The following is a 12,641-nucleotide window of genomic DNA, read 5'->3' on the forward strand; positions in this document are numbered from 1 at the left end:
TTTTCCGGACAATCGTTCTCGATGTCATGTGTTGTCAAGGGATGGTCGATGTTGCTTCTTGTATCGTGGATCATTGTTACTCTTTCCTTAATATTTTGGATGTGTTCATTCTTGAAGTGTTGACTAGCTCTTGGCATCGTGTTGTTGCGGAAATTAAGTTTAATTAGTATCTTTACTTTATTAGTGTTCATTGAAAAGATGTTGCTTCGATGCTCAAGCTATTGATTTTTGTTAATGGCGGTCGTGATTACTAAATATGGGCCATAAGGATATATGGCCTATCGTCTAACAAATAAAAAATGTATTAACCTTTTTTAGAGGTGTCACCAAGCTTTATTAATCAAACTTCACATGGAGAGGGATACAAAAGGATCATGCTGTTGGATTAACCAAACATGTCTACCTTGATCAAGTGAATGTGAAAACTTGGCTAATCTACCGGCGTCTACATTAGTAGAACGACCTTCAAAAATGAAATGACAATTAAGGGACAACGCCCTCTGTTTGATTTCTTATATGATGACTCCGTATCCTCCCTGGCTCCCCCTCTCAATATCAATAATGAAGTCACACAGCTGTAGATCCTGTTGGAAATATGAGCAAGTTACTACGAGATTTAATCTGAATAATTAAAAGATAAATCATGACTACAGTAGCAGAGATTAAACTAATCATGTGAACTAGCATAGCAGATGAACAGATCACATCTAGGGCACATACTAAAAACATGAATTCTACCACGATCTCGAACAGGAAGGATAGAATCACATACGGTGCAGCGGGAGCAGCACCGCCGGCGTTGACGTTGTCGCCCATGTCGTCGAGGATGAGGTTGCCGAGGTCGGGGAAGAAGTCGTCGCTGTCAGCAGTCGCGCGAGTGCGCTCCCCAAAAACCTGATCGCCCCTCTCCCATACAGGACCACAAGAGGCGGGGTTCCGGAGGCCTGCTGTCCCTTCTCCCGGTGCACGCCGAAAGGAGGGATGGAGAAGACTTGCTTGGCGGCGCAATGATCTGGAACGGTGATGAGAAACCATACGAAGCGGCGGCGGCTAGGATAGACGTCTGCCTGACTATATAGTGCGGACCGGATAGGTCGTGAGAGTAAACCCCACGTCCGAGTCGTCACGATGCAAAAGAATCGGAAATGGTTCAGTAATTAACGCGTCCGTTAATTATTAATTAATGACTCATTAATTTTTTCCGAGCAGCAAAAATATAGACAACATGCATAGCTCTGTCCGACGTGGCATGGCGAGCAAGGAGAAGGAGCGTGTGTGTAGGTCTCCTCTTCTCATGCTCATACAAGTGATAGAAGAGCTCACCTTATAAAGAAGTGCAACTCTCTCTCAACTTCCGGGGTGGGACTAAACTTTAGCCTCACTCACTTCACTCACATGTGTGTATGAATGTGCCAAGAGAATTTTAGAATTTTAGTTGGGCTTTGGGCCAAAGACCTACTAGCAAAATTCTAACAGACCCTCCGCCAAAAATAATGCCTTCCTGCATGCAATTGATTCCAGAGTAGCAACATCTACTATGCCATTGATGACTAGTGCCAAGCTACCAAAAAAATTGCACATTCTCGTCTCTGTACACTGCAGTTGCTGCTCCTCTAGCTCGTTTTCTTGCAAAGCCAGCGTCCACATGGATTTTGGAGTAACCTCGTGGCGGAGCTTTTCGTCTGGTTGTGTTGCTCGCCTGATGCTTCAAAGCACTTGGTGCTTTCTTTGGCAAAAAGTCAAGATCTAGGAATTCAAAAAATGTATTAACTAAATAATGGTAGTATCTATTCTAAGAATTTAAATTCAAAAGCAGTTTAATGTAGCATAGGCCTACATAATCACCGCCACCATGGGTGTGCCAATCCGGCAAGCTGAATGACTCGGCAGAGGTAGCGGATCTATGCACATCCTCTTCGGTCTAACGTGTGAACAGTTGGACGCGACCGTGCAATGGGCCTTTCATAACAAAAGAAAAATTATGGTACAAGTGAAGTCGAGAGTTTCTCTGGAATTTCTTGGATGATTTCCGACTCGCTCGTGATATGGCCCACCACCAACCCGACACTGCGCACCTTGGACTGCGTCGTCTCACGCGGTATTAGTTGGTATCATTTGGGTCACTTGTAGCGGGCGACAAGCGTCAGGCTGCTGCGTCATTAGCTGCTACATGGGCCTTGGGCCAGCGCGGGAGTATCCATCTGCGGGCATGAGCGAACATATGTACGATTTGTGTACCCTAATTTTTTTTTACGACTTGTGATTACTTTTTTTTTATTTTATTTTTTTCTTTCAAGTATGGTTTTTCTTCTAGTTTTATTTCCTTTTTTATAGGTTTTTTTGCGAGGGAACTTCTATATAGGTTTCTGTACTGTAATTTCGTTTTATTGTTAATATATGATGCGCGTTTTTCCAATACAAACTTAACATTTTTTTAATATACAGTGAACTTATTTTCAGATACACATTAAAAAATATATGATGAACATTTAATATACACGGTGAATTTTTCTTCAATGTATGGCGAACTTTTTTCTAATATACACTGAAGATTTTCTAAATGCACGCTGAACATTTTTCAAAAATATATAAAATGATAGAAGATAAAAATATATGAGCTCACCTTATATAGCATGATCTATGGCCACGAGCTTTTTTTAAATTCTGTGTGGACATAAAATGGGTTTGTGTGTTGGGCGCACGGCTGATCCAAATTTAAATCGGGATGGACGACGAGCGGGCGCCCGACTCAAACGGTCAAAAAGCGGTTGGTATATTCATCACTTAATATTAAGAGATTAAACTCAAGTACAAAAGGTTATGAATCCAAATCCCACCCCTCTAAAAATCCAAGGTAGCAGAAAACGATCCCGGCTCCAGTGTGGGTACCAACTGTTGTCGTCGGATGCTAGTAAATACTTCCTTCATTTCGAATTATTTGTCGTAGGTATGGATGTATTTAAATGTATTTTAATTCTAGATACATCCATTTCTACGACGAGTAATTTGAAATGGAGGGAGTAGTTGAATGAGCCACTGGTGCGAAACATTTTCTGGGCTGGGGACGCTAACGAGACTCTGAAGCACTAGGTGAGATTCTACGGTTTGGCTCTAGGCGAAGAGTGACCAGTTCACGTCAAAAGCCCTCACAAACTGGCTGGCTTACTGTTACTTCGGTCACTTTGGGTGAGTTTGGTTGCCTTGAGGCCAACCAGGCCCGCGCGCGATGCAGCATTTTTTCGAACCTTGATTATTTGGTTTCCCGCGTACACTGTTCAGCCCGCATAACACGGTAACGGTCAAATCGGCATTTTTCCGAGAGCCAGACCCGAGCGATGCTTCGAGACGCACATGGATGGCTCTCTGAAGACGTGTGTCTCCTGTTAATCCCTCTCTCCCTTCCTAATTCTCAATCCCCCCTCTCTCCCTCCATGGCCTGCATGTTCTTCTCCTCCGGGGCCAGCACCACCCGCAGCTCGCCGCTGACCCGCTGCAGGTCGTGGTCGAAGCGGCCCCTCGGCTTGGCGGCGGCGATGGCGACGTCCACGACGCTGGCCTCGACCAAGCCTTCGCCAGTTCCGCGCGGTGCTCTACTACCGCGACCGGCCGGTGCCGCGATGTCAGATGCGAAGGAGCGGCGAGGCGACCCGGCGAAGCAGCGGCGAGGCGACCCGTCGCAGCTGAGCCTGCGGCCAACATGGACGCGGCCGGGGGCGCAGCAGCGGCGGGGTGATCCGACGGAACGGAGCCTGCGGCCAGCGTGGACGCGACACCTGGTCGAGCGACCGCGCGGATTGCCCCGTGGCGGACGTCGCGTACCCGGCGTCCGAGCGGACGTGGTCGCGGCTGTCGCGCGCGCCAGCGCGGGCGGCATGCGGGTCAAGGCCGTCAGCGGCTTCGCGCACACCATCCCGAAGCTGGCCTGCCCCGGCGGCGGGAACGGCAGCGCGGCGTCTCTGCTCATCTCGACCCTCAATGGTTTTTCTTGCCTACAAATGGAAGATCGAACTGGTTGCAAGTGTGAAAATGCCCTCGTGTAGTCGATGCACATGCAGATCGTGAGCTTGACCAGAGAATGACTATGCGCGCATGGCACCGTCAGTGGCTCAGCGCAGAGCTTGGTATGCTCTGAGCACATCAAACATCACAGCAGGCAGAGGCGGAGGCGCGGACGGTGGCGTGGACACGAAGGCGAGGTATGCCGGTGTGGACGTGGTGGTGGAGCAGGCGAGCCGGCGGGGCGGCGTGACATTTCCGCTGTGGCCTGCGACGACGACGAGAGCGCGGGCGGAGCCAGCAAAGACGAGGCGGCCGACGCAGAGGCTCTCCGAGAGGTGATGGGCGCGGCAAGATTCTCAACAACGGCCAGCTCAAGCTCGTCCACGACCGCGGCGAGCCGGGCGCGGCCACGGCCACGGCTGCGAGTTAGGCTTCTTCACGGTCGCCGGGAGCTGCTGGCGGGCACGATGGGCAGTGGAAGCTCCGGCGCGCTCAAAGTGTTTGACGAAATGTCAATCCCAATCTGATGGTTGTTAAGTTTTGTTGTTAACGCTGGTAATTATATGCATGTATGCAATCAAACGCCGGATGAAAATTGCATCTCGATGACAAGACCCTCAATGCAGGCCACGAATCAACTGGTCATCTACATTTTTGACCATGTTTTTGTTTACCCAGATCCTGCTTAACCTGGCTCTTTTTTCTCTCTGAGTCAGACCCGGTAGCAAAAGCAACCAAACACGCGTTTCTGCAGAGCTACATGCCTAGCCTGAATCTGGAAGGAGAATCGGAACAATTTTGACCTAGGGGAAAACACTGCCAGTGGTGCGGGTTTGAACAGTTTTGGCGTCGGGCGAACAAATCTCGGTATCTCATCTGTTCGAAGGCAGACGAGGCCAATTCTCCATTTTGCTCAGGACAGGTTAGTTCTAGAAAGTGACAATGCTAATGTGGTCGTAGTCATCAACATCAAAGTCTGCAGTTCCCAACGTGTCCCGCTGGTAGAAAAATTATGTGAGACCAGGTCTCATGGGTTAGTAGGTGAGACTCATCCTGATGGATGACACGTGACATTCATAAATCATAAAGCATCTAATCTCTTTTTTCCCTGATTTCAAGTGTGGATGGGGTAGATGTTTTATGATTTGTAAATGTCACATGTCATCTATTAGAATGAGTCTCACATGCTTTTCCGTTCCACTAGAGGGACGCCTATCTGAAGATCGAAGAGCTGCTTTGAGCATGGTAAACAAGATCCGGATGAATGCAAACATGACGTAGTAAATCTCCCACAAAACATAAAAATAAAATATTCGGCCCCGTCCCCCACAAAACATAAAAATAAAATAGAATCATAGACCGTTAATGTACTTCCTCCATTTTTATTTACTCTGCATATTAGAGTTGACTGAAGTCAAACTTTGTAAAATTTAACTAAGTTTATAAAAAACAATGCAAATATTTAACAAATCTATATGATGTGAAATTACATTCAATAATAAATCTAATGTTATTGATTTGTTATTGTATATGTCAATATCTTTGTTTATAAACTTTGTCAAAGTTTACAAAGCTTGACTTTGACTAACGCTAATATGCGAACTAAATAAAAACAGAAGAAGTATCTTAAAAAAGAAAAAAACACTAGATGATAATTCTTGTTCTAGCATATTCATGGCACGGATTGCACGGCATATACACCAGGAACAATATCATACAGAGAAATGACCACAAAAAAACACTAACAAGGAAAGAAAGAACCGACCTGATCCAGACGTAGCACTGACGATGCAAGAAAAGTGAAAAAAACTACTATTATCCGTTGGCGAATAAAAAAACGGAAATGTTAACGCCCACATATGTAGACGTTTGCATCTCGCCCACACGCGTGGATCCGCGTCCGTTCGTGAGCGCACGAATCTTGACATGTTTCTAGTGCCACGTAGGACTGGTCTGGTGTGTGTGCGTTCAGCCGGTCGCCCACACGGTGTTTCACCACACAGGAGGGGCTGGTGTGTGGGCGTTCAGCAGTTCGCCCACACGCCACTTTGCACGCACACACAAGGGCTAGTGTGTGGGCATTTGGCATCTTGCCTACACGCCCTTCTCCTCTCCCACACCCAAGCTGCTAGTTGCCATGTGTTTTTGCACTGCACATGGCAACTGCCCTTAGTGTGCTTTTATAAGCAGGTGGCAACTCTCTTTTTTTTACCCGAATTTGCCATATGTTTTGCAGGGTACACGGCAACTGTCTAGTGTGCACGTAAGCAGATGGCAACTCTCTTTTACCGAGTTGCCATATGTTTTTGCATGGTACATGACAACTGCCCTAACGTGCATGTACATGGCAATTGCCCTAACGTGCACGTAAGCAGATGGCAACTCTTCCTTTTTACATGGCAACTGCCCTAGCATGCTTGTGAGCACATGGCAACTCTCTCAACTGCCTAGTGTTAGTATGTGGCAACTCCTAAAGTTATGAAATCATGGCAACTATATTAGATCAGACCATACATGACAACTGCAGTTGAGCAACCATGGCAACTGCAGTTGTCCGACATGGCAACCGTAGTTCAGCGACATGGCAACTGCAATTAAACGAACATGGACGAGGGTCTGGACCATGGCAATTGCGGGCGCCTGGTGACCGTCACGCGTGGCGTGCAGGACCAGGAGGTACGATGCCTGACATACGGGTGTGTGGGTGTTATCAACTTCGCTCACACGCACGCGTGTGAGAGGGGTCGGGAGGGAAAAAAAGAGGCGTGTGGACGCTAATTATTTTTCCCACACGTAGGTGTGTGGGCTGTTCCTCTTATACACCACACAAAATATGTGGGCGGACTCCCTAACGCCCACACGTGTGGCACTTATCGGCATCCAAAAAAAAATAACTAGACCCCGTGGTTTGTTTGCTTCGTATTAGCAAGCTCAGCGAGAGTCTGTTTGACGATATTCGGCCACGCCCTCCTGCAGCAATCGTAAAATTCATCTTCTTCATGCATGTGGTGCTCGCGTCTGGGCCCTAACCCGCAGAAGGTGTGAAACTTCTCCCTCAAGTGGTACCTCTTTTGCAAAACCATTTTCAAGGTGAGCTTGCCACGGCAGATCCGCCGTCCATCCTTCATGAACACCTTGTAGAGTTTTAGTGATGGTACTCTTCCGCCCTCATAATGCTTGCGAAGCCACTTGTCGATTTTCATGAGCATGAAGATGTCGTTGTGGTGCCAATAGTTGTATGTGGTTGGTTGTGACCTGTTTGTAGCGGCCCAAGAAACATGTTTGGTGTCGTTGCCATTGGGAGTTGTCGCCATCGCTTGTTGGACTAGCCTCTAACATCATGTCACCATTATAGTTGGCGCCACCGTCAAAGTTGTTGGTGTACAGAGCACCATTGGAGTTGCCGTCATCGTCAAAACTCGTCGCGGCAAAAAATGTGTCAGTCGTAGACGCGCTTTTGGTGTTGGCGTAGGAGGCGCCGTCATTGCCATAGATGACATCGTCCTCCTTGCCGGCCGACTCCGGGGTCGTGTGTGACCTGGAGTTTGGATCTCGAGGTGGTGATGGCCTTTTTTAGGCTGGTGGCGGTATGGGACGTTCCCTCCATCAACGAATTAGGACAGATGGTACAGACGGCTTCGACGACGAGTTTATGCACTCCAGTGGAAATACAAGATCTTTGATCGGGCTATGTCGACGCGCGTCTGCGTCGCTTTCTTGCTGAAGGTGGTGGATTGAATCTTGGGTTGGGGGATGAAAATCCCGAGTTCAACTTTGTGGTGAACTTGTCATCATCAACGCACGTGTGACGTTTTCTTTTTAAAGGCGTAGTCTAGGAGTTGTGTGGAGTGTCGAGCGTATTTGATCAGTAAGTAAAATTCTGGAGTATGGAGTGTGGAGTATTTGATCACGCGGCCAGCACAGCCAGTCACTGCAACCGAGCATTATATTAAAGTACCTGCATAGGACTGAGACAACCAATGTTCACTGTTGGTCTAACAAGGGGAAGATTTGTGTGAGATCTCACCTAATGTAGGTGAGATCTATGATATCGTTTTTTTTAAACATACATGTTCATATATTCCTAAAAAAATATAGACACACGTCAATATTCGATGTAGAACCTCAAAAAATTTCAGCTCCTAATTCAACTTACACTAATAGAAGCAAAAAAGACAAAATCGGATGTAAATAGTGTTAAAGTACTATTCACCCCCCAAACTGCTACTATTCACATTCAAATTTGCCTTTTTTGAATCTCTAAATGTACATAGTGTTTTCAGCTGATTATTTTGGAGTTATAGACATATCCCACATGAATGTTGTGAAATAATTTTATATTTTTTCTCAGTGTGCATTTTCGAGTTTGGACCTAAATATTTTAGGGGTTGTAGTGACATTGCTTATGAACATTCACATTTTTTCAGAATTTTTTAAGATATTTAAAAATGTTTTTTTGACATTGAAGCATTGGGAGTACCCCAAGCCTGGGAGCACCGTCGACGTCGGAGGAAGCGATTCATAGCAGAGAGATCCTCTTCTACGCGCTAAAAGAGATATTGTTCCTATAACACGCAATGAGCCGGCCCAATTGCGCTCGCTCGCGGATTCTCCTGCTCTAGAGAAAATCAACTTCTCACCTATGTTGTTCATTTGGAAGTACAAAAGCATTTCCAAAAAAAAAGAAACGAATGCTCTTAGCCTTGAAAGAAAACCGGTCACCTGGTTTAACAAGGTTCACGTGTTTAGAAAATGTTAATGATTTTTTAAGAAGTATTCAATAATTTTATAAATTATACGTGAAGTTTAAAAAATGATCACAGATTTAAAATTGTTCATCTTAGCTGTGGTGATATAAGGTTTTCGTCGGTAATATATGTTTCAAGGTCGATCATCTATGGCGGGTTTTTTTTTTCTGATAGCTGCCCCATCTCGCTCTCTTTTCTAGTCCCATGTTCTAGCTTGCTATTATGGTAGTTTAGCAAAAAAGATGGTTCCTTGTAACAACTGATCCAGAGCAAGGGAGAGGATAGATCAATTTATGCGTCAATTATCAAAGAGATCAAATTCCTGAGAGGGCTTCGTTTATCTTGCATTATTGCTCATGCTTCCCGCCTTTTGTAATAAGGCTAGTGATAGTGGCCTGCTGGAAACCGTTTCAGGGCGGGGGCCAAGACAGAGACCGTACGTACAATCGAATCCAAAGTCTAGTCTCATGTTGGCTGCTGGAAACGCCCGCTGCCCGCTGCCTCCAAAGTCTAGTCTCAGGTCCGGGGCGATAGCAGAGACTCTCAGTTTGCCCGCTGCCTCCCAGTCCAGTCTCTGGTCTCATACGTATCATAGTCGCTCTTAATCGTGGAATTCTTCAAAGTCAGTCGGGCGAGTCTCCCCAGCCGGCGTACCCCGCACGCATGACCCGCCAGAATCGTCTAATCAAAAACCTGAAAATGCCCCTAGATCTGTCCTTCTCTCTCCCGGTATCAGCGAGAGTATTTTCGTCATGTTTTACATCTATAAGTATGTGTGTGCACCAACACAAACCAAACCAATTCCAAAACATACGGCCTTTCTTTTTTTGCTTTGTTGGGCGTGCAGTGCAGGTGCAGCTACGATCGATCTCTTCTACGTGCCGTGGCCATGGGCGCGCACCCCAGCGAATACGCCGGCGAGGACCCATGCCGCCGCCGCCGCCAACTCCCCGGATGCGACCCAACTCCACCGATGCCACATGGGCCTAAGCCCAGCACCGGTCCGGTGGTGGAGGTGGAGGTGGAGGTGGAGGCTCCGTCGGGCTACGCCACGGCCGGCAAGGTCCTGTTCGTCGCGGCCGGGGCATTGGCGGGCGTCCTGCTGGCCCTCATCGCGCTGCACCTGTACACCAGCGGCTGGCGCCGGCGCGCGCGAGAGGGTCGCCGCCTCCACCGCAGCCTGGCCATCTACGTCGAGGCGCCTTCGCTGCGGCGGCTCGACCCCCTCGACCCCATGGTGCTGCGCGCGCTCCCCGTGGTCCCCGCGGCCGTCGGCGCCGGGGACTGCGCGGTCTGCCTCGCCGAGTTCGAGCACGGCGAGGAGGCGCGCGCGCTGCCGCGGTGCGGCCACCGGTTCCACGTCGACTGCATCGACGCCTGGTTCCGCGGGAACTCCACGTGCCCCCTGTGCCGCGCCGCCGTCGAGGCGCCGGACGACGCCGAGGCCCGTCCCGAGGTGCGCGTCGATGTGGCAGCCGACGACGACGCCGCGGCCAAGGGCGGTGCCTCGGTGACAGGGCAGGATGTCCAGCGGCACGGACCTTGACAAGACGAGGCGGGTCTCTGCTTCCACCCGATCCGCTTCCTTCTGACGTGCCCATGGATGCGAGGAAGCTTCCTTGCTCCTTCCGACACCAGCGTCGAGGACCATCATCAGTTTTGGAGCATTTATTCCATCTGACTGTTCATATTTTTGTGTTGGTGATGATGCTCGGTGTGGCTAATTTTCTACTTCAGCACATGGACTGTTTTTTTGTGAATTTAGCACATACTCCGTAGTTAGTATTGCACTAAAAGAAATAGGGTCCGAATAACTGCCACACGTGTGGCGTCGATAGGAACCCGCCCGCACGCCTCGTGCGGCATAGACGGGGATCGGCCCGCACGACCACGTCCGAGCGCACAAAAGCACGGCCCGCATGTCCGGTGTGTGGCAACCCCGCCCGCACTGCCCCGTCCGGGCCAGAAGACTGGCTGCCCGCACGACCCAGCCGATCCACGCCTCCGATCCATCCCCTCTCTCGTACGCCGCCATCGTCCCCCACCTCTCGAACCCCGACATCCGTCGCCGGCCATCCCTGGTTGCCATGGCAACCAGGGCAGATCCGTAGGCCGCTCCGACCCCAAACCACACCCTAACCCTTCCCATCCCCAGCCGCCCACTCCAATCGAGCCCTCCAGACACGATCAACTAAAACCAGGTGAAAAATTCTCGATCTCGTCCTTCCCTCTCATCCTTAAGGCTGAAAATCTCCCGATCTTGTACTGGGTCCATACTATAGGGGTAGAACACTGCATGGTTCGGTGTATATTCGCAATTGCCAGGCAGAATACACCAGATCTGCCATGTACTACGTTTGAGGTTAACTTAGGTGCCTAGTTTAGGCACTTAAGTAGTTGGGTATGAAAATGGATGAGTATGAATCCCTAAAAAGGGCAGGAAGGACGATTTTTTGAATGAAGAGGGTGGGAAAAAAATAATTGCCACTTGTGTGTAACGATAGTTGCCGCTTGTGTATGATGACAATTGCCACCTATTTTGACCTGTTGCTTGCCATCCCTATCTTCCATGTGCAAGCAGCAGAAGAATACAATTCTTGTGGATTATTGATGCCTTTTTGATCATCCAGTGATTGAGAACATGTCGGCAAAGAATCTAGACGCGGAAAGGATGAATCGCGAAGGTGGCGCTGATGCTTGGGGTTCTCAAAGGCCAGAAACACCGCCTTGGGATGCAGCAGAGTATAGTCAACTCATCTCTGCAGGGCCGTTGCTGCCACTACTAGAACAGTATGCAGGCGTAGGTATGATGCGTGGTAACAAAAAGAAGAGAGCAGTTGCCAACTTCGCAACGATGAAGATGACATTCTACTTATGTCCTACACTCCCATTTTTTTGCAGGTTCTTATGACCAAAACACTCTCAGGGGGGCCCCATGGCAAGTTCAGTCACAAGGCGCTAACACTGACATATTTACGGGCAAACAACCTCAACTAGCTAGTATGGCTAATCAAGGTAATGCAAAACCAAAAAAAACACATACTGCTGTGGACGTGAAAAATGGACATGCAAAAAATCTGGCAAGAGGACTCACGAGTTATCACGGGTGAAAATGCAGGGCCTTCATGCAGCACGTGGCATCAGCCAGCACCCATGTACCCGCCATCGACGTCATACACGGGTCAGTCCATAAAAAAGTGAAGTTGCGGATGTTCAATTAGCAGAAGGGGCATAGTTGGCAGCTCCAAATTGCCATGACTGGACTTCTACAATTGCCATGAATTTAAAACTACATTTGCCACCCCTGGACAACTGTTGTTGCCATCAGTGGACACTTGCAGTTGCCATGGAGAAACAACTGCAGTTGCCATGCCAGAGCAACTATAGTTGCCATGTCATCGCAACTGCAGTTGCCATGGAGGAACAACTACGGTTGCCATGCCGATGCAACTATAGTTGCCATGCCAGTAAAACTGCAGTTGCCACATCAGGGGCGACTGCAGTTGCCGTGCTAGCACAAACTGCAAATTGCCATGAATTGACCAACCACTACTATGCTTACAGCGTATTACGCTGGTGGTGACACGGCAATCGTCCCGTGGCAAGCTTCACAAATTGCAGGTGGAGCACGACATTTTGGTGTCACAGACCACACAAGATGTCCAAATGCAGCACAACAAGGTAAGGAAAAAAATTGAACCACAAAAAACATCACTACATTTGTTGTTTGTAGTTTTTTGTAGGCAAAACAATAGTTGCCATGTTTGTTGAACAGTACCTGCCATGACTGGACAGCTACAGCTGCCACACATGTCCACACGCAGTCTCACGGCTTGCTGTTTGAAAAAATGTCGTGCCAAATCAATCGAAGATGGTGTGATCCGTTGTGGTACA

General features: G+C 48.5%; 1 pseudogene; it reads left to right on the forward strand.

Moving 5' to 3' along the window:
* The first annotated feature begins 9,559 nt into the window (after positions 1-9,559).
* LOC119271198 lies at positions 9,560-10,507 on the forward strand (annotated as a pseudogene).
* Positions 10,508-12,641: the final 2,134 nt, after the last annotated feature.

This window comes from Triticum dicoccoides, chromosome 3A (genome assembly GCF_002162155.2).
Source record: "Triticum dicoccoides isolate Atlit2015 ecotype Zavitan chromosome 3A, WEW_v2.0, whole genome shotgun sequence".
NCBI lineage: Eukaryota > Viridiplantae > Streptophyta > Magnoliopsida > Poales > Poaceae > Triticum > Triticum dicoccoides.